General features: G+C 44.2%; 1 protein-coding gene and 1 long non-coding RNA gene across 3 annotated transcripts in view; both read left to right on the forward strand.

The window, feature by feature from the left end:
• Positions 1-26,848, forward strand: part of MAGI2 (membrane associated guanylate kinase, WW and PDZ domain containing 2) — a 1,197,465-nt gene that overhangs the window by 1,160,199 nt on the left and 10,418 nt on the right. The window lies entirely within an intron of this gene.
• Positions 7,441-20,839, forward strand: LOC129151383 (uncharacterized). The gene is made up of 4 exons (XR_008558075.1): positions 7,441-7,566; positions 8,016-8,231; positions 10,337-10,430; positions 20,779-20,839. It is a non-coding gene; the product is annotated as an uncharacterized LOC129151383 (long non-coding RNA).

The following is a 26,848-nucleotide window of genomic DNA, read 5'->3' on the forward strand; positions in this document are numbered from 1 at the left end:
TGAAATGCATCTATTCATTGTTAGCCTTTTTCCATTATATCCATCAATAGTGTATCACCCAGGGGCATACAGCCACCAATGGCTTGTTTTCAAAGTAAAGTATCAGGCCATGCCCAGGCTGCTTACTCAGCATGTAAGTGAAATGTTGGTTGACTTTTGGTTGTCCAATACAGTGTGACTGTGTCCCCATCTTCCTACACCGAAAGCCCTGGGGCACCTAAATGCTCTCTAGAAACCCCTGATTATATATTGCTGGGCCACAAAGATAGACAAATGGCCAAAAAGCACATGATAAGGTGCTCAACATCACTAATTATGAGGCAAATGCAAATCAAAACCATAATGAGATATCACTTCACACCTGTTAGATGGCCACTGTTAAAAACAAACAAACAAAACAAAACGGAAGATAACAAGTGTTGGCAAGGATGGTGGTGAAATTAGAACCCTCATGCACTGTTGGTAGGAATGTGAATGGTATAGTCAATGTCGAAAGCAGTATAGCAATAACTCAAAAAAATTAAAAATGGAACTACTATATGATTCAGCAATCTCACTTCTGGGTATACATCAAAAAAAGAATTGAAAACACAATTTCGAAGAGATATTTGCACACCCTTGTCTATTGCAGCATTTATACGTAGCCAAGAGGTGAAAGCAAACTAAATGTCCATTGCAGGATAAATGGATAAAGAAAATATGGTATATACATACAATGGAGTATTACTCAAACTAAGAAAGAACTCCTGTCACATACTATAATATAAATGAACCTTGGAGACACTATGCTAAATTAAATAAGCCAGAAAGAAAAAGACAAATGCTGCATGATTCCACCTATATGATTATCTAAAGTAATCAATCTTGGAAAGAGAAAGTAGAATGCTGGTTACCAGGGGTTGGGAACAATGGGCCAAGAAGAGTTGTTCCATAGGCCTAGGGTTTTGGTTTTGCAAGATGAAAAAGTTCCAGAGATCTGTTGCACAACTATAATTCTAATACTGTACTGTATACTTTGAATAGTTAAGACAGTAAATTTTATGTTTTACACCAAAAAAAAAAAAAAAAAGACAATGTCACACCGGTGCTCTTTGAGAACCAGCAGCTCTAAAGCTCCAGAATTAAAAGCAAAGAGGACTTCTCCACCTGAGCTTTATTTTGCAAGTTGCTCTGAAGTTTAGCTGCCCTCAAGGCCAATAGACAAGAGGTGAGGCGTTTCTCCGAGGACCATTGGGTAGGAGAAAAGCACTCATCATTAGCCTGGCATTAGCATCAGTTCTCTCTTGTTGCCAGGGTTCTGTTTCCTTCTCTCGTCACTGCTCTTTAGATTCTTGTTTTTGTTTGGTTGATTGTGGAATGAGGTCTTGGCAGTTGAATTCCACCAGGGGCAGCAGGGAAATACGATGGCTTATGTAGAAAAGGAAATTCCTGAGTCTGGCGTTGTTTCACTGGTTTATTTGCTGATGTTCATGTGTATCCCATATCTTTTCAAAAAGGCTTCTTTGAAGCAGCAGCTCAGGTTCTACGGGAGAAGAAATGTCAATTGTCCTGCCAGCGGAGCTAAGTGGGAGCTTGCAAAACAGATAAATGCTAATCGAATGCAATCCTGATGCCCCACCAAGGAGCATACTGACAAGGGGACAGTGTTCCCTTCATCTTCCCCGGGAGCGGGTGGCAGCACTCACCATGGTGACAGGCAGTGTAGAAGGAAATGCATTGCCCGTTTACTTAGCAAAGAAAACGCATCGCCAGGCTATCTAGTATTGCAAAATATGACACAAAGATCTGGTGTTCTTTGTGCCTTTCTGTGATCTTGTTTCTTATGAAAAATCGTGTTGGGTTATTATGATGTGTGTTTCACAGTTCTTTAGCTACTGGATCAATTAACAAGCCCAGAGTCCCATGCTAGCCACCTGAGAGGCCTGCTCACCCTTTGAGGACAGAGCCATGTCTACTAGCTCAGCCGTGCCATCCTTTGCACCCAGTGGTGCCTTGCACTGGGAAGGAAGGAAGGAAGGAAGGGAGGGATGGAGAGAGGGAAGGAGGGAGGGAGGGAGACTAGAAAGGAAATATCAAAGTTAGGCCCTGCCCTCCTGAAGGTTATGTTCTGTCTATTAAGAAAAAGAAAACAAGCACTCCTATGACTGAAGGAACTTAAAAATAATTGTGGCATAAGAACACAGTACATGAAGAGGAATGCCAGTAGAGTAAGTTCATTGGGGAGGTAGACTTTTTAAAGAAAGAATTCCTACCCTTCCAATCTCTAGCATTCCAGTATGAAAATTAAGTTCTTTCAAATAACTGCAGCATTTTTACCTACATTTATACTAACCTGCTCCATTTAAATACACATATATTTATATATAAATAATGGTGTGAAGTGACTGCATTCTAAGAAAGAACCACCATAGTTAACTGGTAGACCTGGCTTCCTCCACTTAAGAGAAGATGCCAAATAAATTCATTTCATAAAAGAAAGTGGCATTGGGTCCAGCAGAGTCTGAGGTAGATCTCATGGGAGTAGAAGTGAACTTGAAAAATCAGAAAGCTAGCACTTACTTTAATACCTCACAGCAAGCTGGAAGTTCAGTGTGGATTGCAGACTAGAATACAACAAAATCCGGTCAATTATTTTCACTTCTATTTCCTCACAACGAGTAAACAATTTTCAGCTGAAATTTTTGTCTTGGCCTTCTCATCATCCTTCTCCTCTATCTGGTCCTTCCTCAGTCCACCCACCCCATTAAATGGATGCTTCTGCTTTGAAACAGGGAAAAGGACACAATGGGGGTGGGGGAGGGGGCGGGGGAAGTCCATGAGAGTCGGGGAAGACAGCCACAAACTTCTGCTCATGCCAGAGACCTGAGGGGAGAAAATACAGGGAAGTGTTGATTATACATATTTCCCCGAATTCCTGGTTAATAAATTCCTCCTGAGATGGAACACTTAGAGGCCTTAGCCTCACTGGTTAGCCTCTCTAATTAGATACATATTCCTATGGCAGGAACATGGCCTGTCAGTCCTCCCGGCTCCTCACCCCTTAGGAGCCAATCTGACAAGGAAATGAAGGACAGAGAAGAGACCCCCACATCCTGTACTCCACCTAATAGCCTGCTCAGTCAGAAGATGCCACAATCCTGGATACCTCCTATTTGAGGCTCTCTTCACCACCTGCTCCAAGGGAGTTATTTAAAAGGCTAAGGTTGCCCGGCCGGGTGGCTCAGTGGTTGAGCATCGACCTTTGAACCAGGAGGTCACATGCCTGGGTTGTGTGCTCGATTCCCAGTATGGGACATGCAGGAGGCAGCCAGTCAGTGATTCTCATCATTGATGTTTCTATCTCTCCCTCCCTCTCCCTTCTTCTCTGAAATCAATAAAAATATATTATTTTAAAAAAAGGCTAAGGTTCTGAGAGGAACTCCTAGGACAGAAGTTAAGAAAGGAAGTGTCTAAATCTCAACTTTGAAAATGTTCCTGCTGTCATTCTGTGGCTGCGTTAGTTCTCATGATGCCCTGATGGGTGCTCTTCTGTTGGATAACTCTTACTGATTTCAACAGACATACCAGTTATAGAATATCTCAAAACTGAACTAAAAAAGAAAAGAACTCGTCCACTCTTGAAAATGTAGCCATTTTATTTTGAAACCTGCTTTTTTCATTTAACAATATGTTTACTCTAACATCCTCCTTCAATATCTTTCTGTACATTATTTTTATGACTGCTTGGCCCTTTGTTGTATAGATTTATCACTTAACCAATCTCCTTTTGGTACTTCTCTTGTTTTTCTAATTTTTCCACTATTATGAAAAATATTCTTATAGCTATCTCTTCCCATGTATCTTTGATTATTTCCTTAGGATAACTTTGAAAAGTAAAACCACTGGGTCAGGTTATTTGCATTCTCACGGGAGGATGGGTGAAACCAGGGGAGTCTTATGTGCCCAGCTTTCAGAGCTACCCGGGGTGATGAAATAAAATCTTTATTAAAGTATCTTTTCCAATAGCTAAGCACTTACGAGCTCTGGCGGAGGCTGGTGATCTAATAAAAAGTGCCTGGAGCTGAGAGTAAACGCTGAGCTGGAAGGCCAGGCTGCCCACATACCCAGCAAGACACCTGAGGCTCTGGGCTCTCCTCTCTGGGGTCCCCTCGCCTCATTAGTGAAATGGTTGAACTACAGGTTCTTTGACCACCCCTCGGGCACAAGCATGAAACTACTCCCTTCAAAATTGGAAAAGAGAGTAGAGACTAACAGTTGCATCCTATTTATGTGTATGTACAGTTTGTTTTACTTTTATTGCTTGTCCCATTTTATTTAGTTTGTTTTTAAACAGCACTAACAGTATTTCTCAAAGAAGCAGAGGGCTGTGTGCCATCTCTTGGGTAGCTTAAACACACTTCCTTGATAGCTTGGACAATTGTAGGCCTTTTCAGATAACTCAGAAGTGGTCTGCATCTGTGCACTGTATTTCTTTGGGGGAGATCCATCGGTCTAGAGGAGGCCCAAGCCCATGACCCACTGGCATTACTACGCCTTCTTCCGAAGTGTTCTGGGCAATAAAAGCTTTTCAGGCACTGAGGATGAATGTTGCCATGGGCAGAACTGACCTAGAACACTCCAAATAGTGACTTACCCACAGAACCAAAGCAGGCTGATGTTCAAGGTGGTGACTGGCTTCTCACTTCAGAGGTACCACCTGCCAAAGCAGGATTTTGAGGCCCATTCCTGTTGACTTGAATGTGAAAAAGCTTCCATTTGGGGAACCTCCTGAGTTGGTAATGGTTGTAGTAACTAGTGGAGACCATGTTAACTAGTTATAACTCTCCCTGGAAACAAGGCCTTAACCTGTACTAGTAAATGTGTGCTATTTTATGAAGTGCTTATGAGATGGTGTTGTCTGCAGGCAAGCCTCTAAGAATCCCTTAAAGTAGATAAAGGTAGATCAGACCCACGGGAGGCCCATCTCCACATTGTAGCTCAGAAATCTAAGACACAAAAGGAATGTCTGACCCCATTAACCTACAAACCTGGTGTCGAAGCAAGCATTCCCATTTCCTGGCCTTCTTTCCACACATTCAGTAATATTCCCAGCTGAACAGCAGTAGCTATGGAAAATCCTCCTGAGTCATTTCATTGCTCTCCAAAGCAGACTTCCTTTGGCATGTTCAGAAAAGCTGTCTTGCCTTGTGTGAGCACCTTAACTGAGCTGAAAATATTCAATCATCACTTTTACGCCATCCTATTATTTTTAGCAAGGTTGACTCCATTTAAAGAACCTATGATGTGGATAAAAAAGAGACTAAAGAATCAGAATGCTTGTCAATAACATTGGTCTAAAACCATCAGGCAATTTAAATGAGATCCCTAAGGTTCAGAACAGGTTTATAGCTAAGGGTAAAAACTATTCAAGGACAAAATGTGTTCTACAAACACAGCTGTAGCTCTTAATAAATATGTAATAGCTAAAGAAAAGGAGTTGAGGAAACTTTTTAAAGTGGGAAAAAATGGAAACTTTGGACTTAAAGAATTAATTTTGGATATAAAGAATTTTCTCTATTGTGAAAGATTTAGCGACCTCTTACACAGGTATCATACAGCCTTCATTATCAGTCCCAATGTATAAAACGGTGTTTGAAAGGAGAAATAGGGGTATATTTCATAGGCCAAAAGACCGTAAGATCTTAGAGTGAGCGTCTCATTACCAAGAGCACAAATGTGTGGAAAATTATAGATATAAATTCTGAAGTGCATCGATGTTCAATGAGACCCTGAGTACTTGGAGTTCTCATTTTCTCCTTCTGAACTAAATAAAAACAACATTGAGACATTCCTGCGATGTTTTAAAAGAAACATTGCTTTGATGGTTGCGTTCTGCCAGGTATGTCGTTAGAGGATGTCATCCAACACCATCTGGCACACTGTATCCTTGGAACTGATGGATTTTGTTTATCAAGTTCAAATAGATCCCCCCACCCACATCCACCATTTGGGGTGGGAAGGAGGCATTAAAGGCTGTTAGGTACTTTACTACAAGCCGCTAAAACATCATGGAATTGCAATTCTGTCTGCAACCATTTGTTATGGGCCAAAGCCGATTACAGGAGTAAGTACAGAGCCCTCAGCCATGATTTATGGTGAAGGAACAGCCAGAGAAAATTTCAGTCAAGCAGGAATGGCCGAGCAATTCAACCGACATTAGCCAAGGTGTGAGCACTGAGTAAAATTTTTAGAAGGAAACGACTTCAGCCATAGGCCTTAGCCCTACATGCCCTGAGCCAGAGATGAATTTAAGTTCCTCTCATTCCTCATCTGTGCACTTGTTTGCAGTTTGCGATGATCATTTCCAGGGAGATGCACTTAACTGATCAGACTGGAAATGTGGTGGTAATTATGAGATTCCATCTCATCTTTTATTTCACAGCGTCTCTTTCTCATCATGTCTTCTCCTTTCAATAAAGGCAGTACATCATAAGTTTGAGACTGAGAGGAAAAAATAAGTTAAAAATTAATTTTGAAGTCATTTTTTAAATTTCCCTGCTTTCTTTATATTCACTGGAAATTTCTCAGAATGCCTTAAAACTAAGAACAGAATTCAATGGAACTATTTACGTTTGAGAACCATCTGTGGGTAGAGAGACCCTAGGACAAACCACTCCTTTGACCCAAAAGCAGTGTGGCAAGAAAATTCAGATTACATAAATACGAGAATAATGGGGGAGAAATATAATGCAAAGAAAAAAACTGGAAGGAAATTCAAACTTTTAATAGAGGTGTTTCTTTTTTTCCTGAGTAATGAGAATTAACCCCCAGATAATACACTTTTATATATTATCCAAATCGTCTCTAATATATTATTTTAGTAATCAGGAAACAATGTTTTTAATGAACATGGAGAACAAAGAGGAAGATGAAAGAGTGACTCCAACTGGCACATTTCATCTTGATAATCATGCACAGATATATGTATATGTGAGAATATGAATTATATACACAAGGACTTTCAGGCAACTTCTCGCATAGTCACCATTTTCTCCACCCAGGCTTTCTTCCTGAAATGCAATCCTTTAAAGTATAAAAAGCAAAGCAATTACCCCAATTTGCATAGCCTGCGTTTAGGAGACATGCCAGTGAAGTCATAATAATAGCCTCTTGGTTACCCATTTAATTTCAGAGCCTTCATTCCAAAATGTCGCCTGGGCAAGGCTTTCTCTGAGTTGATTTGCTCCTCGAGCCAATGAAGTTTTGGGTGCAAGGCACACACCGTGGCACTTCGAGGAACAGAAATGTGAATAAACCACAGTTGTTATCCACTAGGCAAGGCCGATACACGTCTCTCAATAAGCAAAGATCAGCCAACATGTTCTCAAGAGGAATGGGCAAAGTGCATCTTTCATTGTGAGCTCGTCCAAGAAGAATTCCAGAATGTGGTGGCCTCTGAGCTGAGCCTTGAGCAACAAGCTGGCTCTTAGGAGGCAGAGGCCGTGGGGCAAAGCAGTCCTCTGTAGTGCCAGTGACAGTGAGGGCTGGAGAGTTAAGACAAGTACAGCAATTTGACTGGGATGTAAGGTGTGTGCCAGAGAAACAGTGGGAGGGAGGGAAGGCCTACAATTTAGGCCCGTAGAGGCAAGACAATAGAGACAATCAGAGCAGTGGGAGGGCGAGCGAGGCTGCAGGTGGAGGAGATTTGACAGCAGGACAGCCATGGCAATGTGGCAGATAAGCAGAAACGGGTCCTCAACCGGGACGACAGCGCAGAGGAGGGCACAGCCGCAGGAGCTGCCAGTTACCTTATTATTGGGAGCAGGGGAGGCTTGGCTCCTGGGTGGCTGTCTGGCAGAGGAAGGAGATGGGGGAGTCAAGGTGGCAGCGGGTTTAGGGCAAATGACAAGTTTATCGTGAGGGAATCCAAGAAGGCTCAGTGGCCTCCTAAAAGGACACATGCTGCCGTGCGGAATCTAGGCTGGCGCAATTACAGGCTCACCGGGAGATAATCCCGTTCATTTTCTTCTCCTCAGGCCGTTCCACACCAGAGCTTCTGCAGACAGCTGAGCTAGACAGATACCTAGGAAAGAAGACTCTGCTGCCATTTTAATTCTCCCCCATGTTAACAGCCTTCACAGGAGAATGTGTTATTTGTGGATAATCTAAATCATCCTGCCGCAAGCTCTCTTCCTTTCCTATTAAGATGATACGCACAGAGCACCTATCCAGGCCCTCCTTCTGTGGTCTTTGTAAGAAATGCTCATTCTCTGACTAGTCAATATAGCAGTGTTTACTTCCTGCCAATGGGGTTCGGTCTGTATATTACATAAAGATTGATCAGCAGTTACCTAGTTATTTATTCAGTGATGCAAAAATGTCTTCAAGCTGCTTTATTAGTTCCACTACATACTAGTATATTTAATATTTGTTGTAAACCAACAGGCAATATATGACTTTCAAATTATTCAGCCCATATATGTGTTCGATTGGGAAGAACATGTTATTAGCATATTCATGATACCGTTTCAAGACTTAATTGGCTTAATTATTAATTATATTAATAAAAACTAATTTTTAAATTATTATCTTTTTTCATTACAGCTTTTCATTTAGTTCTTTCCTGCTTGGCAGATAAGGATGGCTGTAGCTGTCATGCCATTGGGTCTGGAGCTAATTTTGTTCTTTTTAGAGCGATCATGAGTTACTTGGTGGGGGAAGCTGATTAAAGGCAACATCCCCAGAGGTCCCCATGTGGCCCTATGACTTGGCTGTAGCTCAGCGTGCCAGATGTTTGGGCTCAGATGAAGCTGTTGGCTTATCCTAGTCCATGGTCACAACCGTTAGCCCACAGAAGCCATGTCGAAGGCAATTCAAACTGAGTTGTTAACAGCCTGACCTAGGATGACCCAGGTCACCTCAGCAGCATCCTCATTGGGTCTGATACTTGGCGACACTCCTATTTCTGGCCCTTTTAGGTCCCAGAGAATGTGGGGTGCCTCCCTTAGTGTTAAGTTCCTAGCACCTCAGTTTCTCAACTGTGCTCATCATTCAGGCTCTGTAGGTGCAAGGCTGCCAGATCCGGGGCACCAGTTCACAGAGAGGATGCAAAGCTGCTGAATGTCCAACGGAGCACGCATCCGAACGCTTTTATATTAGAACCTAGTGCAGGACGGCCGCGGGCAGGGATGAGCTAAGGAAGGGGGATGAAGAAGAGGCGCCACATTTCCCAGTTGGATTTTAAATTCCGTGAGATAAGGCTGCAAAGCACCCTGAATATGCCTAAAGACATGGGCTGCTTGTCTGAAAACAACACCCAAAGGGAAAGACAGAACTCCTGTCCACTTTCCAACAAGCAGAACTCCCAGACCTTGGGGGCTAATAAGGGTGTTGCCATAGTCACCAAACGTTTTCGATTACAGGAAAAGCCAGCTTCTTTCAGAGTTAAGCCAGAATACATCAATTACAGAAAAACTGTACAGATGGTCCCAGGCTTACGATGGTTTGACTTCAATTTTTCAGTGGTGCAAAAGAGATACATATTCAGTAGAAGCTGTACTTCGAATTTTGAATTTCGATCTTTTCCCGGGCTAGCGAAATTCAGTCCTCTCTGATGATACTGGGCAGCAGCTGCCGGCCTCCGCTCCCAGCCACGTGAGCAGGAGAGTAAGCAGCAGGGACTCTGCCGCATACTGTGTTGTCAGCATTTTTATGGATATGGTGTTTCGTTTTGTCGCTTCCCATTATGGCTAGCAAACACCCATCTGTGTTTCCGGCTTCTGGTGAGAAGAGAGGAAGGCAATTACTCTTGAGGTGAAAATGTATTGAATTGCATTTTTTTACTTCTGATATTTTCAACTTATGAGGTAAGGTTTATCTATACGTAACCCCATGATAAGTCAAATAGCATCAGTACTTTGATCTAGCCCTGGTTCCAGCCAGGAAAGCTTTTGGGGCAAAAAAAAAAATCTTAAGAAATTTTATAAAAATGTAGTAGCCAAGGATGAACTAGCTGCATAGCTGCCAAGAGAGCAGTTGAGTTTTTCCCTCACATTATTTCCTATGTTAAGGTTAGCAGACAACGGGAAACAGACTGAGAAATAGGCATGTGACAGTACTACAGCTTTTTTCTCTTAAAGAAGAAACCTCAAACTAGTTTGTGTCTTAAGGGACGTTGATCAAAGAAATGGTAAAGCAGGAAGGTCGGTGATCTTGGAAAGTTAAATCATTTCTAACTCATCTATGCTTATTAACTTTAAAACTAAAGCGCATTCAGTCATATCCATGCTCTTTACTAGGAGAAATGCACATAGTTGTAAATAAAATGGGCTCTGATTAAGTGAATCTTCTATCTCAGATGAAAGCAAGGAGAGCTTACCCCATGTGTATGCATAACCATAAAATTGTTGACTGGAACTGAACAGACTCATGAAAATGCCATCATTATTCAGGTACTTTCTCTCAAAAATGCATTTCTAAGTGATGTTTCTATATTTTCATATCACTCAGTATAAGTCTCTATTGAAGTGCTTAACAAATTGTGTCATATTTATTTTTAAAGGGGCCTGCTTGCTTCATTAGAATGTGAGCTCCATAAGGTCAGGAAGAGCATTTTCTTAATTCATTTCATTTTCCCAACGGCTAGCACATTGCTCTGCTTTGGGAATAGGAACAGGCCACTCAATGTTTGATTTAATGAATGGATGGATGAAGAAAGTAAAGAAAGTGAAACCCCCCAACCAAAGATCATTACATAACTGTTGCTGTCCTATATGCCCATGTCTCTGCCACTTCGATATGCCCTCAAGTTTCAAAGGGAGACTTCCCAAATGAAATCTCTTGAGTCCTAATTTTTCATCCTCATTTGCCCTTTAGTCCCATGATGACTTGGGGGTCCTTAGCAGGGTCAAATTGACTTTGCCATTGACTCTCTGACTCCATCTCTGAGTGGAAGCCTTTATTTTCCAATCACCTCCCCCCCTCCCTGCCCATTGAAAAAAAAAAAGGTTATGTATCTTCACAAGGGCACTAATGCTGTCTTGTTGACCACTGTATCCTGAGTGCCCACCATCTAATAGTCACTCCAAAGGCATTTGTCAAATGAGAAAATGAGTTAGCGATTTCTCAGTCTATGCCATACCAACCAGTCTTCTATACTGATATAAAAAATAAGCCCTAGCCGGTTTGGCTCAGTGGATAGAGCGTCAGCCTGCAGACTGAAGGGTCCCAGGTTTGATTCCAGTCAAGGGCACATGCCCGGGTTGCAGGCTTGATCCCCAGTAGGGGGCGTGCAGGAGGCAGCCAATCAATGATTCTCTTATCATTGATGTTTCTATCTCTCTCTCCCTCTCCCTTCTCTCTGAAATCAATAAAAATATTTTTTTAATAGTAATAGTAAGATAGAAATAAAAAGCTACACTAAACTCTGCACTGACACTGAGGGGTTCACTAGTGTTCAGCAAAAAGTGACTCTGGAGTCTGAGGACGCCATTGTGTGTGGCTCTTCCGCCCTGTCATTCTGTCCCTGGAATGGCTGTGGTAAGAACCAACCTGTCTTCCTCGTGGCTGTGTTGGAAGGAAAAGTCTCTTCTCTAGCCCTACACACACACACACACGCACACACACACACACACACACACACACACACACACACCCCTCCTATCTAAAGCAGTAATATGTCCACTTAGAAATAATTCATGACAATCTTACAAAGAAAAGGAACGCCCTGGGAACTCTGAAACCTGGCAGGGGTACATTAATAGTGCCGTAAATTTTGGTGGGAGAAATCACATTATTTTAATGAATGTTTCTCATAAAATAATGGAATAAAGATGTCCTCCTTACAATAGAAGTACAAGTTGTGACACAAATTACCCCCTTTTTCCCATCTCCCTTTAATCAAGCTACCCTGGGAAGATGAAAGAGTAAAGAGAATGAGCTTAAACTTGAAAGAGATGAGATGTATACCTGAGTAATTGACCTGAGCTATTCATTGTCATTATTTCTTTTGCATTTGCTTTAGGCTAGAGTTTGGCAAAAATCAAACTTAGTACAAGTAATAGTTATAAGTAAGGTACCTCAGCTCTCAGTTTTAAAGTTTTTGAGACTGAAACTTAAGGTTTATAATTATGTCCTCTCAGTATGTTATAGGTTTCTGTATCCCACAGAAAAGCGTTGTCAAAAATAAAGCACAAGACTTCACCCTTTCCTAAACAAGCAAGGTGAAAAATTGACCCTGAAGACATTGGCTACACATCCATTAAAATGCCTTTGACTGGTTTCACTTCATTCAAGGAAGACGAAGGTGCTGAGACCTCCTCTAGGACTCTCTGAATCCGGACCCCTTATCCAGCTTTGTCAGTTGTTTTGAGTAGGTACAGAGATTTTGACCAATCCTTTTAACCCTGAGGTCAAAAGAGCAGCAGTACTTCTAAAAGTGAATCGAAAACTTAAGTTTCCAATGCAACTTTCTCTTGACCTTCAAGGCCTATATGAAGCCCCAGATTACAAACTCCACACACAGACAGTCCACCTGCCACACACAGAACAATAGGGCCCATCCTGCTTATCTGTGGGATAACCAAAGACTTTTATTTCAATTTCGGTCCCTAAAATGTAGCCCCCACAAAATAAAAATCCTCCTACTGCTTTAAAGAGTTCTTGTCAAGTGATACAGGTATACTTGTATAGTGTCTTTAATTACTCCATCCAAGGCAACTTTGTGAAGATGTCAAGGGAAGTACTAGTAGTTATGAAAACGGAGGTCCAGAAGTTAAAATGGTTTGTCCAGGGTCACACAGCCAGTAAGCAATATGAACCCATCTCATTAATGAGCTCACTCAAACCTCATAGCAACTCTATGAAGTAGGTGGTACAATTACTCTCATTTTGCTAATAAGAAACCCAAGGCTTAGAGAGTGCTGGGTGGCCTTTATCAGGGAGGATGATCAGAGACGGGAACCAGGGCAACCTGACTCCGCGGCCCAGATATTTAAAACCTGTGTTTCGCAGCCCGGAGAAGTTCATGCCCTCTCCATCCGCCTAACACCCTCCAGAAGAGTCCCAGAGTTCAGCAGACTCCCAGCCATTATGGAGAACACTGTCTTACAAGGCAGGAGCCCGCCCCTGCTGGCTCAGGGCCTAGAACGACTGCCAGAACAGGAAAGAGCTGCCATTTTAACCCTATAAATCTACCGTGGCATTTCTCTCTGGATCATTTATCAAAGCATGTAAATGCAGCCAAAGAACGCACTCCTCAGCCACTGGGAACCTGAACAAAGGCCCATGACCCTCTTGACTATTTGGGGTCAAGAGCAAGACTCTTCAAAGACTTTAAGAGAGGAAGAAAGGATAAAGAAAGGGTAAATAAAGCTCCTGATCTGAGATCGGAAGTAGCTATTTCAGACCCATGCCTCCTGTACTTACAGATGCTTGGAGTGTGCATTTTAATGGATCATCCTTCAGCCTTTAACGGGAGAAGCTCTGCCTGCTCAGGCCTTTCCTTCTGACCCGCCCTGTGTCTGTGGGAAGGCCTCCCAAGTGCCATTCATTCCTCCCGCCAAGCCTCTTCACCCCGATAGCAGCCTGGCCGCTAGTAGGGTTCTGTGCGGTGTTTTTGTTTTGCTTTTGGCAGGAGGACGTATTTACGAACTATTAAGAAGGCCCGTTAAGTGAACTATTCAGAGGGACAGCGGGGCGTGGAGTCCGGTAGCTTCTAAGCTCAGCCTACCCACGGGCATTCAAAATGCTGCGTTTCCAGCTTGGCAGGAGCCCTCCTGGGCAGCTTTGCAGCACCCTGGCCAGAGGTAGCACAGCTCCCGGCCTCAAGAGCTTCCTGTGACGATCCTCATCTGTCTCTCAGTTTAAAAGTGCCCCTTTCCTGGGTTTTGTGTTTGGTTGTGGAGATGCTCCTAGGCCGGGAGGCCTGGTCAGCGCCAAGGCAGAGCATCCTTCCAGCCTGGGCTGCAGTCGCAGGTGCAAACAGGCTCAAAGTGAGCGTTGGTGGTGGGTTTTTCTTCCCATCGGGAGCCGCCGGCCGGTCTCTGGGGCTAAAACACAAGAAGCCTGAGTTGTGTTTCCGTCTTCCTCCAAGCGACACAGGGTGAGCACCCAGCAAAGCGGCGGCTGGAGGGATCTGACTCCGCACAGGAGCGCCCGGAGCATCCTTCCAGGGCCTCTGGACCGAGCGTCCTCTCCCAGGATTCGCGCTGCCCCAATCAGCCTCTTAGCAGTTAAAGCTTTTATTCCCGTTCAAACCAGCAATCCTTCCCGAGGCCAGCCCAACCGTAAGGAGCAGAGATGGTGTAACCATCGGCAAACCTACCGGGAGCCTGGACTGCTCCGGTGGAGCTATCCTGCCCGTCACCGCGGCCTCCGAGGCAGCGGGGCTTCTCCCTGCCCGCGCTGGGGATCGCCTGCCGCGGGCCCCAGGGCCCGAGTTAGCGGGGAGAGGCCCGGGGGCGTCTGCCCGGGGATTCGCCCGTGCACCCACCGCTGAGACCGACGGCCCCGCGTCTGCTGGGGGTGCAGGCTGAGGAGGAGGAGGCCCTCAGTCCCAGTCTAAGGACCGCCAACTGAACCGGCCCAGGGAAGCTGGGGAAGGGGTGGGACGGGGCTAGGACGAGCCGGCTGGGGTCCAGGAACTCAGCGAGGAGGAGGCCGCGGCGCGCCAGGAAGCCGCCAGGGGGCGCTCTTCCCCCCTCCCCGGCCCCTGCCAGCATTTCCCCTCCTGCGCTCTGGTGGGGAGAGGGTGGAAAAGGCCTAGACTTACGCTCTTAACCCCTCCCTGCTCGCAAGGTGACCCAGAAGAAGTCGCGTACCCTCCGGCACTTTCCTTTGGAAAAGACAGCTCCCCACCCACAGGCTCCAGAAGGGTGCCCCCCATGCGCACCAACGGGATGTTTCGGGAATCGCTGGCAAAGCAGCCCATTTGCACGGATTCTTAGTATTATTATTATTATTAGGAATAATGATTTCCCCGCAGAAGTCTACCGTCTGTGTTAGAACGGTTGTACGTGTGCTGGGAGCTGCCCCCGGAATGACGCTACCCACACATTAATGTGAGGGTTAATCTCCCAAAGTGCAGAATAGTATGAGCAGGTCCATGTGCGGTTCACTTCTCCAAACCTCAGATTTAGAAGGCAAACCTCCGGTGGCAGCTACGCGGTCGGGCCCCCTCCGCCCAGCCCAGCGTAAGGCTGAAGAATTAGCAGCGACTTAATTATTCAGGTCTGTGGACTTCAAGGCTGAGCCGGAATGAAGGCAGTCTATTGCCCTGGAAGAACCCCCCACACTTTTCAAGCAATTTCTCCAGTTCATTTGTTTTAAGCACCTTTGAATTCCTCTGGCATAATCACCTTACCCTTTGTCAACACAAAGTGATTGTTTAAAAGGCTCGATCAGATTGTGCCACGGGCAACTCTTTCCATTTATTATGATTTATTGCCTGTTTCGCGCCCATGTGCCAGACGTTCAACAGAAGAGAAAGCTTCAAAGATGATTTTTCTTTCTGCTCTGGAGCCCGACAGAATAACAACAACCTGCTTAGAGTACAGGAGAGACTGTCCTCACTGATGAGGATCAGTCACTGAGGACTGACTTGGGGAAGGAGGTTTAATTTTCCAGTTGAAAAAGAACAAGACTTTCTCATTACCATTGATCCTCCTACTGACCTGGAGCACTGATCACATTGATTAAAGAGAGAGGGGACGCCCGGTTTTTCACCAGGCCAGGAAGAGATTTGTCATGGATAAACCAAAGTCATGTAATCCTATTGGAGGCAGGAATCTGGTAATAGGCTTTGATCCCCAGCACTGGCCCACGCTGACACCTTTGGGCGCTGAATAAATGCTTATTTAATCGATTCATTCAAATGTGAGAGAGCAGGCCACTTATTTTACCCATCACTAATCACATCTGCAACGTAGGGAATGGCGGTTTCCTGTAACTCCGCTCTGCCGGAGAGATCCCTCACCATTTTCATTCTTCCCTCTGGGCCGTGGTCGGCAAACTCATCAGTCAACAGAGCCAAATATCAGCAAGTACAACGATTGAAATTTCTTTTGAGAGCCAAATTTTTTAAACTTAAACTTCTCCTAACGCCACTTCTTCAAAACAGACTCGCCCAGGCCGTGGTATTTTGTGGAAGAGCCACACTCAAGGGGCCAAAGAGCCGCATGTGGCTCGAGAGCCGCAGTTTGCCGACCACTGCCTCAGGGTGTTTGGTTGCCAGGAAAAGGAGCAGGTGCTAACAGGATAAACAGGCTCCTTGTTGTTCTTTGTAACAATAGCTAACTAACTACCTTTTTTTTTTTTAAGTTCTATAGTATGTAATAACTATTAGAATTATTTGAAAAGCTAAAAAGCACTATCTACTAACATCATTGAGATACCCTCTCTCTGGTCATACCTGAGGTAGGCGAGGGGTAGGTAGTAACTCTCCTGTCCTGAATGAAATGCTGAAAGGGTGGGTCCGTGGTGTTAACTTTGCCAGCAATGAGTAATGCTTGGTTAAAACGCCCACCAACTTAACTAACCAGCAGTCTTTCTTTAGGTTTTAAAAACAAAAATTGACCTGTGAAGCACAGATTTTCTTATTCTCCCGGAACTAGCCACGTCAGTGTACTGCAGAGCGGTTCTTTCCTCAGCCTCAGTAAACTGCCCCCTAGAGTTCGCAAAATGATCTCACAGGCCACACTGCGAGTCTTTGAGAGCCATTTCTCCAATTGGGGAACTCGTTAAAATGCTAATCGGACTCAGTGGGCCTGGGGTGGCCCATGGATAGCAATATAAATGGCCAGGTTTTACGAATTCATACAAATTTTTTTTCTCTACAAATTTTGCATTGTGTATAATAAACTTAATGTTTTTCATAAAATCTAAGAGTTTTATAACATCCAGTGATGTCACATATTGATACAGACAGATACATACAGGGATGCATGTATTTCAAATATACCAGGTCTCTCCACACTTCTCTAAATTATTAAGGTTGGCTGCAGTTCCACTTTCTTTTATTTTTTTTATTAATATATTTTATTGATTTTTTACAGAGAGGAAGGGAGAGGGATAGAGGGTAGAAACATCGATGAGAGAGAAACATCGATCAGCTGCCTCCTGCACACCCCCTACTGGGGATGTGCCCGCAACCAAGGGACACGTCCTTGACCAGAATCAAACCTGGGACCCTTCAGTCCATAGGCCGACGCTCTATCCATTGAACCAAACTGGTTAGGGCTGCAGTTCCACTTTCAGAAGAGGAGAATGTGAGATCTCTGACTGACCTATTTGTTCTTCTTTCTACTTCCTACGATATTTATTGAACACTTAGTATGTGCCCGGCACTGTGTTAGAGACTGAACTTGCAACAGTGAACCTGACAGATCACAGCCCCTGTCTCAAAGAATTTATTTTTATTTATTTATTTATTTACTTATTTGTTTATTTATTTATTTATTTTATTAAGGTATTATATGTGTACATATCTTTTTTTTAATATATTTTATTGATTTTTTACAGAGAGGAAGAGAGAGGGATAGAGAGTTAGAAACATCGATGAGAGAGAAACATTGATCAGCTGCCTCTTGCACACCCCCTACTGGGGATGTGCCCGCAACCAATGTACATGCCCTTGACCGGAATCGAACCTGGACCCTTCAGTCCCCAGGCCGACGCTCTATCCACTGAGCCAAACCGGTTTTGGCTGTGTACATATCTTACCATTGCCTCCCCCCACCCCACTCCCATACATGCCCTCACCCCCCAATGTTTTGCATCCGTTGGTTATTCTTATATGCATGCATATAAGTCCTTCGGTTGATCTCTTACCTCTCCCACCTCTCCCTAACCTTCCCGCTGTAATTTGACAGTCTGTTTGATGCTTTACTGTCTCTGTACCTATCTTTTTGTTCATCAGTTTATAATGTTCTTTATTATCCACAAATGAGTGAGATCATGTGGTATTTTTCTTTAATTGACTGGCTTATTTCACTTAGCATAATGTTCTCCAATTCCATCCAGGTTGCTGCAAATGGTAGGAATTCCTTCTTTTTTATGGCAGCATAGTATCCATTGTGTAGATGTACCATAGTTTTCTGATCCAGTCATCTGATGATGGGCACCTAGGCTGTTTCCAAATCTTAGCTATTGTAAATTGTGCTGCTATGAAAATAGGAGTGCATATATCCTTTCTGATTGGTGTTTCTAGTTTCTTAGGATATATTCCTAGGAGTGGGATTACTGGGTCAAATGGGAGTTCCATTTTCAGTTTTTTGAGGAAACTCCATACTGTTCTCCACAGTGGCTGCACCAGTCTGCATTCCCACCAGCAGTGCACGAGGGTTCCTTTTTCTCCGCATCCTCGACAACACTTGCCGTTTGTTGATTTGTTGATGATAGGTGTGAGATGGTACCGCATGGTCATTTTGATTTGCATCTCTCAGATAATTAGTGACTTTGAGCATGTTTTCATGTATCTCTTGGCCTTCCTTCTGTCTTCTTTCGAAAAGATTCTATTTAGGTCCGTTGCCCATTTTTTTATTGGATCATTTATCTTCCTTTTATTAAGTTGCATAAGCTGCCTGTAGATGTTGGAGATTAAACCTTTATCAGTGATAACATTTGCAAATATGTTCTCCCATACAGTGGGCTTTCTTGTTGTTTTGTTGATGGTTTCTTTTGCTCAAAGAATTTATATTCTAGGAAGAGAGACACGAATAAATGGTAGTAAATGTTATGAAAGAAGCAAAGGAGCTGAAATAGAAAATAATCACTTAGGACAAGCTGGTGAGAGAGGCCTCTCTGAAGAGACGACACCGGAGCTGCAGGGTCTACTTATGTGAAGCGACAAGGGGCCAAGTGTTTAGGCTACAAATGTGCGCAGGCCCAGGAACCAGTTCCTACTTCTTCAGCAAGTGTGTGTTGAGCAGAAGGGAGCCTGCTGCACACGTCTGGCCCTCAGAACTGAGTCTGCATCACTGCCAACAACTCACCAGGCCCCCTCTGCACTCAGCTGCCAGCATCCGCTCCCCACGCCGGCCTTTGGCTCCCTGCCTGTCCATGGCCCCTCACCTCGACCGTGGCACTGGCACTTGGCAGGGCCTGCTGACACATTGGGGTTTTCCTACAAGTGCACATACCTGTAAAAATCAAGGCCCCCAGAGATCACCATCCACAGTGATAGCCAAATAGTTTCAGATCTTTCTTCTCGGTTCAGTTTTATTTATGAAGAAGTGACTCCAATAAAATGCCCTATCTTTTGCTAAAATGAAAGTAAACCTGCATGAAATCAGCCATTATGTGTAAGTCCTAATGCTACAGAAATGGATGCCAGTCAGTTGGTTCTTAGGAAGGTCTGAGACTTTGTTTGCAGAAATAAAAATGCATAGGCAGCCTTTGTGCAAACCCAGCCAAAATTCTCCTTTCTAAAGGCACCGAGCAGGTGTGACTCACCTAGAGGTCAGCGATTCAACTCCTCCTGGTCAGGGCACATGCCTGGATTACAGGCTTGATCCTTAGTGGTAGGACATGCGGGAGGCAGCCAATCAATGATATTTCTCTCTCATCCATGTTTCTATCTATCTCTCTCCCTTCTCTCTCTAAAAATTAGTAAAAACATGTAAAAAATAAAGTAAGACAAACTCACAACCTCTACCTCCCCCCATTGCCCACCCCAGACCCTCTCTGTCTTCAGCTGGTTCCTGTCATTCCCCTGCCTTCCCACTCCACTCCTCCCCCAACACACACACCTTGGGAACTACAGCATGAACTCGGATGAGGGCTCAGATGGTTTCAAACAGGGTCATTATTTGTTCTTTATTATCAAAGCAGGGAGATGCAGGAGGCTGTCACAACCCCATGGATAAGAAGTAAAGTTTCTCAGCATCCTCAGCTGCCTGGTGGGGAAAATGAATGCAGTAACCAGGACTGCGCAATTGGAGCTAAGGGCACAGTAGCCCCAGGGTCCTAAGTTCAGAGAGAGGCCTGGGGTCCCAGCTGGGCCACAGGCTGCCGTATGCTCAGGCTTGTGTTGGCTACAGCTCTGCTTGCCTGTAGGATAGCTCTTTGATCTCGATACCTCGTGGGCTCTGGTCCCTTCTCAGGTGGACTGTCCAGGTAGGGGACAGGCCAGGATCCATTACTATTCATCCTTCTATCTATCTCATACGTTTGTTGTGAAATTTGAATGACAGAATGTGTGCACAACATTTCGCATAAATAGTGTCTAGCAAATGTTAGCTGTTTTTACTACTACAATTATGATTTACAAATACCTACTATATGCGAAAAACTGTATCAGATTTTTTTTAACTTTTAGAAGACTTTGGGTAATTTTAATTTTCATAACAGATGTCTGAAGTAGATATTATATCACTTAGGCTCAGAGAAATCGAGTAATTTGCCCAAAGCCACACAGCGGTTCAATAGTCAAGCTAGGATTTAAATCTGCACTGCCTGAACCCTAGATTTCAGTTGTCTTTCCCATCTCTAGCGTTTATGAATGCTGGGGTTACAGTTAGGCTCAAACCCTCCCGCAGTTCTCCCACACCTGCAGAATGGGCTCCACAGTCCTCCGCAGTCCTCCGCATGTCCTACCAATGAAGAAACCGTCCTCCCTTCATGTCCTGTCGCTCTACTCCTCACATTCTGCTTCAACCGCGGCCACGTATTTGGAGTCCCCTCAAATACTCTGCACAGAGTACAGAACTTGAACAAATGAATGTGTGAATATATGAATGCAAGGAAGTTAGATTGGGGTGTATAAAAGTGAAAGATTTAGGGTTTTTTGTCTTTTCAAGGCAGGCAAGAGCTGGACACGATTCAAGGCAGAAGAGAGACAGAGAAGCAACCACTTGAAAGAAAGGCTAATTATTGAAGAAATAGATAATAATGCTGCTTGTAATAAAATTATAATCAGTCTCATTTTAGCTTAAAGACCATTTTTTAGGGAGGCCTCTCTGAATCCCTAAAAGAGGTTAACTCCTCATTAAACGCTTCTGTAGCACCCTTTCCTTTCTCTCACAGTCCTGATGACACATCATATTGGAAATCACTCATTCTATATTTACCACATCGAACAAGCTCCACAAACCGTCTTGTTTATGCTGGATTCCCAGCAGTTAACACAGTGTCTGGCACAGCGTAAATGTTTAATAAATATTAAATATTAATTAACCACAAGACTAATAGCATTTCTCTGTCCTAAGAGTGACTATGTTTCTGCTTGCTGATACCAATAAGATAAAAAGAAATTTCATTTCTTGATAACGAATTAAGAAACATGACACTCTGGTTTGAAGCAACACACATTGAATGAGTTTTAGTTCAAAGAAATTTCATTTCTTGATAACAAATCAAGAAACATGACACACTGGTTTGAAGGAACACACATTGAATGAGTTTTAGTTCAAGTGTCATTTCTTTGTTAAGATCAGTGAATTGCCTGGCCACCGTGGCTCAATGGTTGAGCTTGGTCTATGAACCAGGAGGTCACAGTTCAATTCCCGGTCAGGGCACATGCCTGGGTTACGGGCTCCATCCCCAGTAGGGGGCATGCAGGCGGCAGCCAATTGATGGTTCTTATCATTGATGTTTCTATCTTTCCCTCCCTTCCTTTCTGAAATCAATAAAAATATATTTTTTAATCAGTGAATTGACCAGCCTGTTAGATAAGGAGGAGTCACACTTTTTACTCTCCTGCTTAAAAATGCCCCATTGTCTTTAGCGTGAAGTTCCCACTCCTTAATTGGCAGCCAGGATTCTCTCCAACCTGCTTCCCCAGCCTTCTCTTCCATCACCACCCCAGGCAATCCTCGCCATCCCACAACCCACCGAGCACTTGCTGACCCCACTTTCTGGAATAATCTTCCCTACTTTCTGCATCCAATGAACTCTTATTTTCCCTTCAAACTCAAACTAAAACCTTCCCTAAGTCCCCAATACAAAACAATCTACACCCCACAGCACTCTGTACTTGCCACTAAAAGTCTAGAAATCTGAAATCATCCTATATAATAAAAGGCTAATATGCAAATAGACCGAACAGAGGAACAACAGGTCACTATGACAGGCACTGATCACCAGGGGGCAGACACTCAATGCAGGAGCTGCCCCTGGTGGTCAGTGTGCTCCCACAGGGAAAGCACCGCTCAGCCAGAAGCCGGCTCATGGCTGGTGAGTGCAGCAGCAGTGGCGGGAGCCTCCTGCCTCTGTGGTAGCGCTAAGGATGTCCGACTGACAGCTCTCGAGGGCTCCCGGACTGCGAGAAGGTGTAGGCTGGGCTGAGGGAACCCCCCAAGTGCACAAATTTTGTGCACCAGGCCTCTAGTACACTAATAAGTTCCTTGTAGGTACTAGTTGTTTCTTCATCTTTACATCTCTAGTGCCTAGCAAAGGTCAGTACATTTTCTTATCAGTAAATATAAAAGAAAACCTTGGATCTTCCTTGACTATTCTCTTTCCCTCGCACTCTATATGCATCCATCAACAGATCCAATCTAGTCTGTCAGAAAAATATCCTGAATCCAGCCCCTCTCACCACCTCCACCACTATGTCCCCAATCCAAGCCGCCATGATGTCTTGCCTGGGTGATCACAATAGCCTCCTGGCTGGTTTTCTTGATTCCAACTGCAGTCCGTCCTGTGCAAGACAGCATGTCGGCCCTTTAAAATAGCATCCAGCCCGGCCAGGTAGCTCAGTTGGTTGGAGCGTCATCTCATCCACCAAAAAGGTTGAAGGTTCTATTCCCATTCAGGGTACATACTGAGGTTGCAGGTTCATTCCCCAGTCGGGCTGCCTGCGGGAGGCAACTAGTCGATGTTTCTCTCTGTCTCTTCCTTCCTCTCTTTCTAAAATCAATAAACAGCCGAAGCCGGTTTGGCTCAGTGGATAGAGCGTCAGCCTGCGGACTGAAGGGTCCTGGGTTTGATTCTGGTCAAGGTCATGTATCTTGGTTGCGGGCACGACCCCAGTGGGGGGTGTGCAGGAGGCAGCTGATTGATGTTTCTCTCTCATCGATGTTTCTGGCTCTCTATCTCTCTCCCTTTCTCTCTGTGAAAAATCAATAAAATATATTAATAAAAAATAAAAATCAATAAAAATAAAAATCAATAAACATATCCAGGAGGTGACAGCCACCCTGGAGAGGAAGAGGAAGGAGAAGGCCAAGATTGATTCCAGGAAGAAAGAACAGCTCTTGAGGCTATAGAAACAGGCCAAAAAGAACATGGAGCAAAGTGACCAATACACAGTCAAGGCCAGGACTGAGCACAGTAAAGACTGGGTATTCCTCATGCTTGGTGTGGCCTGCCCTCCCTCCATCACCACCTGGGATGTGGGGACCCAAGCACAGCCATCCACGTGCTGCAGGCAGCCTGGGGCTGAGAAGACTGGGACACAGATAGGGCCTTAGTCATTGCTCCAGTTTAAGAAAGGCCTTTCTTTCTTTCTTTTTTTCTTTATTTTTGATTGCTCAACCTCACTTTTATAGGCATTGACTTGCATATATAAAAGAATAAATTGCATTTAAAATAAAATTATTCTCACACATTCATGTGTGACCCAATATGTTAACTCACTTATTAAGGCAAGGAAAATTCCCATTTCATTGTCATTGTTAAACCATGTGAGTTTTGAGACTTCTGTAAGATGTCACACAACCACTAGATCCCTGGCATGTGTGGTACGATGTGGTCCAGTTTGGGTGAAAGAAGATATGATAGCAGTGAACACATCTCCTTGCTTTCATATCGCTAGCAGCCAAAGGTGTGGGGGAAAGTCTTTCTTTAAAAGGTTACTTTAAATCTCTCTAAGAGCTATGCAGCCATAATTTATCCATGTCTTACTTGTTCATGGAGAGTTTCAGAAAATCAATAATAGGAACAACCAGTTACTTCAGCTTCAGTATTTGCAAAAGTGAGCTAGAAAACTGTAATTGGCGAGGACTCTGCTTCCCACCTGGTCAGATACTGTACTCTGCAGCTGTTGGAATGTGGGGAGTGCTGTGGGCAGTCTGAGTCTGGTGGGAGACACAATATTTGTAGATGCACACAGGCTGGGAAAACCTGCAACCAGGGCTTACAGCCATTGCCTTCGCTGCTCCCTGAATTTTGTTATCAGAAGTAAATTATATTTCAAGGAGGGGGGTGGAATGTATAGAGCATCTGGCTACTGGGTTCCAGTATGGAGAGAGAAATTACTAAGAGGACAGTGTTTTGAAAAGTAAAATTGGATACAGAAAAAAAACATTGTCTAAGGATAACCTTGATGAAAGATGATGACCACAAAACTGGATGGCTCCAGGCACAAGAGCTCTGCTTCCACTAATTTATTTGCTTTTAAACAGCCAGGTTGTCAAAAGGGGACTTTGTTCCCTGGGAACATATTGATGGGAATATAGTTGCGCATCACTGTGGGGCCTCAGTCTGGAAGTGAATTAATCTTATGCCTGCATCTTGCCCATGGATGGCTTCCAGAGGCTGATGAAGGGATCATGAAGATCTTGTTTGTGTACCACAGAGGAACAGAGTTAGCAGGGGTCCAAGAGCCTCCTGAGTGGCTGATTCCCACTTCTTCCATCTTCGGCAAGAGGTGGCTATTAGCAGTTTCATCCTTTCTCCCATGAAATAGGAACCTTATGATTGATTATTTCTGCTCTCTGCCATTGAAGACAGGGCTGTATTTCGGAGATGAAGAACACCATCCTAGAAAAGCTTTGAGATTAAAGATGCCTTCTAAAGATTAAAGTAAAACGTCTTTAATTCAGAGTCTGCTAACTCTTGTCAACTCCGAATTCATGATCAGTTTCATTGGGCTGAGAACCTTCTTAGTCCAATGGTGAGGAGAAAGGGAGGTTACTAAGCAAATTAGTGGTGGAAATATTATTTGCAAAAGGTGTAACCAATTTAAAAAGACTTCTTTGCACCAGGCTTAAAAACAGTCTCAGCACTATTAATTTTTTCACATTTTGAAAAATTGAGGTATCTATACTAATAAAAGTGTAATGTGCAAATTGGTCGGGACACCCTCACAGTAACGACCAAACAGCAGGCTGCATGGAGCAACAAAGCCAGCAGGGGGGTTAGTGAGGGACGGCTAAACAACTGAACAGCAGGCTGTGTGGGATGACCACACTGGCAGGGGGGGCAGTGAGGGGCGACCAGGCCAGCAGGGGGGCAGTTGGGGAAGACTAGGCTGGCAGGAGAGCCGTGAGAGGCGACCAGGCCAGCAGGGGGGGCAGTTGGGGCAACCAGGCAGGCTGGGGGGGGGGGCGTGAGGGGCAACCAAGCCAGCGGGGGGCGGGGGCAGTTAGGGACAATCAGGCAGGCAGGCAAGCAGTTAGGAGGCAGCGGTCCCAGATTGTGAGAGGGATGTCCGACTGCCAGTTTAGGCCCGATCCCAACCCCCCTCCCATGCATGAATTTCGTGCACCAGGCCTCTAATAATTTATATACAGTAAAATTCACTCTTTTAACCTTTTGCACTCAGATGTCAAGTGTGACTCGACACGGTTAGCATCGGTAGCAGGAATCAAGAAAAAGCAAGCGAGTGCAAAGGGTTAAATGTACAATTCAACCAGTTTTGAAAAACCCATACAGTTATATAATCACTACCATAATGAAGATACAGAACAGTCCCATAATCCCCCAAATTCTCTCACTCTCCATGATGGTCAAGCCTCCTTCCACTCCAACCCCTGGAGACCACTAATCAGTTTTCTAGCCCATTAGTTTTGGCTATTTGAAGATGTCATATAAAGAGAAGCATACAGCATGTAACCTTTTGAATGTGACTTCCTTCACTTAGCATAGTGCATCTGCAATTCCCTCATGTTGTTGGCTGTATAAGTAGTTTGTTCCATTTCCTAGCAGAGTACCATTCCATTGTGCCACAGTGTGCTTGTCCATTCACCAGTTGGACATTTGAGTTGTTTTCAGTTTTTTGGTGTATAAGAATAAAGCCACTACAAAAATTCACATTCAAGTTTTTGTGTGAACATAATTTTTAATTTCACTTGTGTAGATACCTCAGAGTGAGATTGCTGAGTTGTATGATAACTAAACTAGAGGCCCAGTGCATGAAATTTGTTCACTGGGGTTTCCCTCAACCCAGCCTGCACCCTCTCCAATCTGGGACCCCTCAAGAGATGTCCAACTGCAGGGATCGGGCCTAAACAGGCAGTCGGACATCCCTCTCACAATCCAGGACTGCTTGCTCCCAACCGCTCGCCTGCATGCCAGCCTGATCACCCCCCAACTGCCCTCCCCTGCCGGCCTGGTCACCCCTAACTGCCCTCCCCTGCTGGCCCGGTCGCCCCCAACTGCCCTCCCTTGCAGGCCTGGTCGCCCCAACTGCCCTTCCCTGCTGGTCATCTATGGCGGCCATCTTTGACCACATGGGGGCGGCCATCTTGTGTGAGGGAGTGAGGGTCAATTTGCATATTACCTCTTTATATATAGGATGTTTAACCTTTTAAGAAACTGCCAAGCTCTTTTTCTAAAGTGGCTGTTCCACTTTTCATTCCCAATGAAAACATGTGAGAGTTCCAGTAGCTCCACGTCCTTGTCATTTTTTCAAGTTTTGTTGTGTGTTTCTTTGTGTTGTTGTTGTTGTTTTATTTTAGCCATATTCATAGATGTATAGTAGTGGTACCTCATAGTTTTGATTTGCATTTTGCTATTAATGATGTTGAGCATCTTTCTATTTCATATGTCATCTTTGGTGAAGTGATAATCCGAATCTTCGGCTCATTTTAAAAATTAAGTTCAAACTATTAACGTAATGGCTGATGCGTATATAAGTATTTCATATCTATTATTTTATTTGATCATCACAACTCTGGGAGGGAAGCAGGGCAGATATTATTCCCAATTC

This window comes from Eptesicus fuscus, chromosome 14 (genome assembly GCF_027574615.1).
Source record: "Eptesicus fuscus isolate TK198812 chromosome 14, DD_ASM_mEF_20220401, whole genome shotgun sequence".
Classification (NCBI taxonomy): domain Eukaryota; kingdom Metazoa; phylum Chordata; class Mammalia; order Chiroptera; family Vespertilionidae; genus Eptesicus; species Eptesicus fuscus.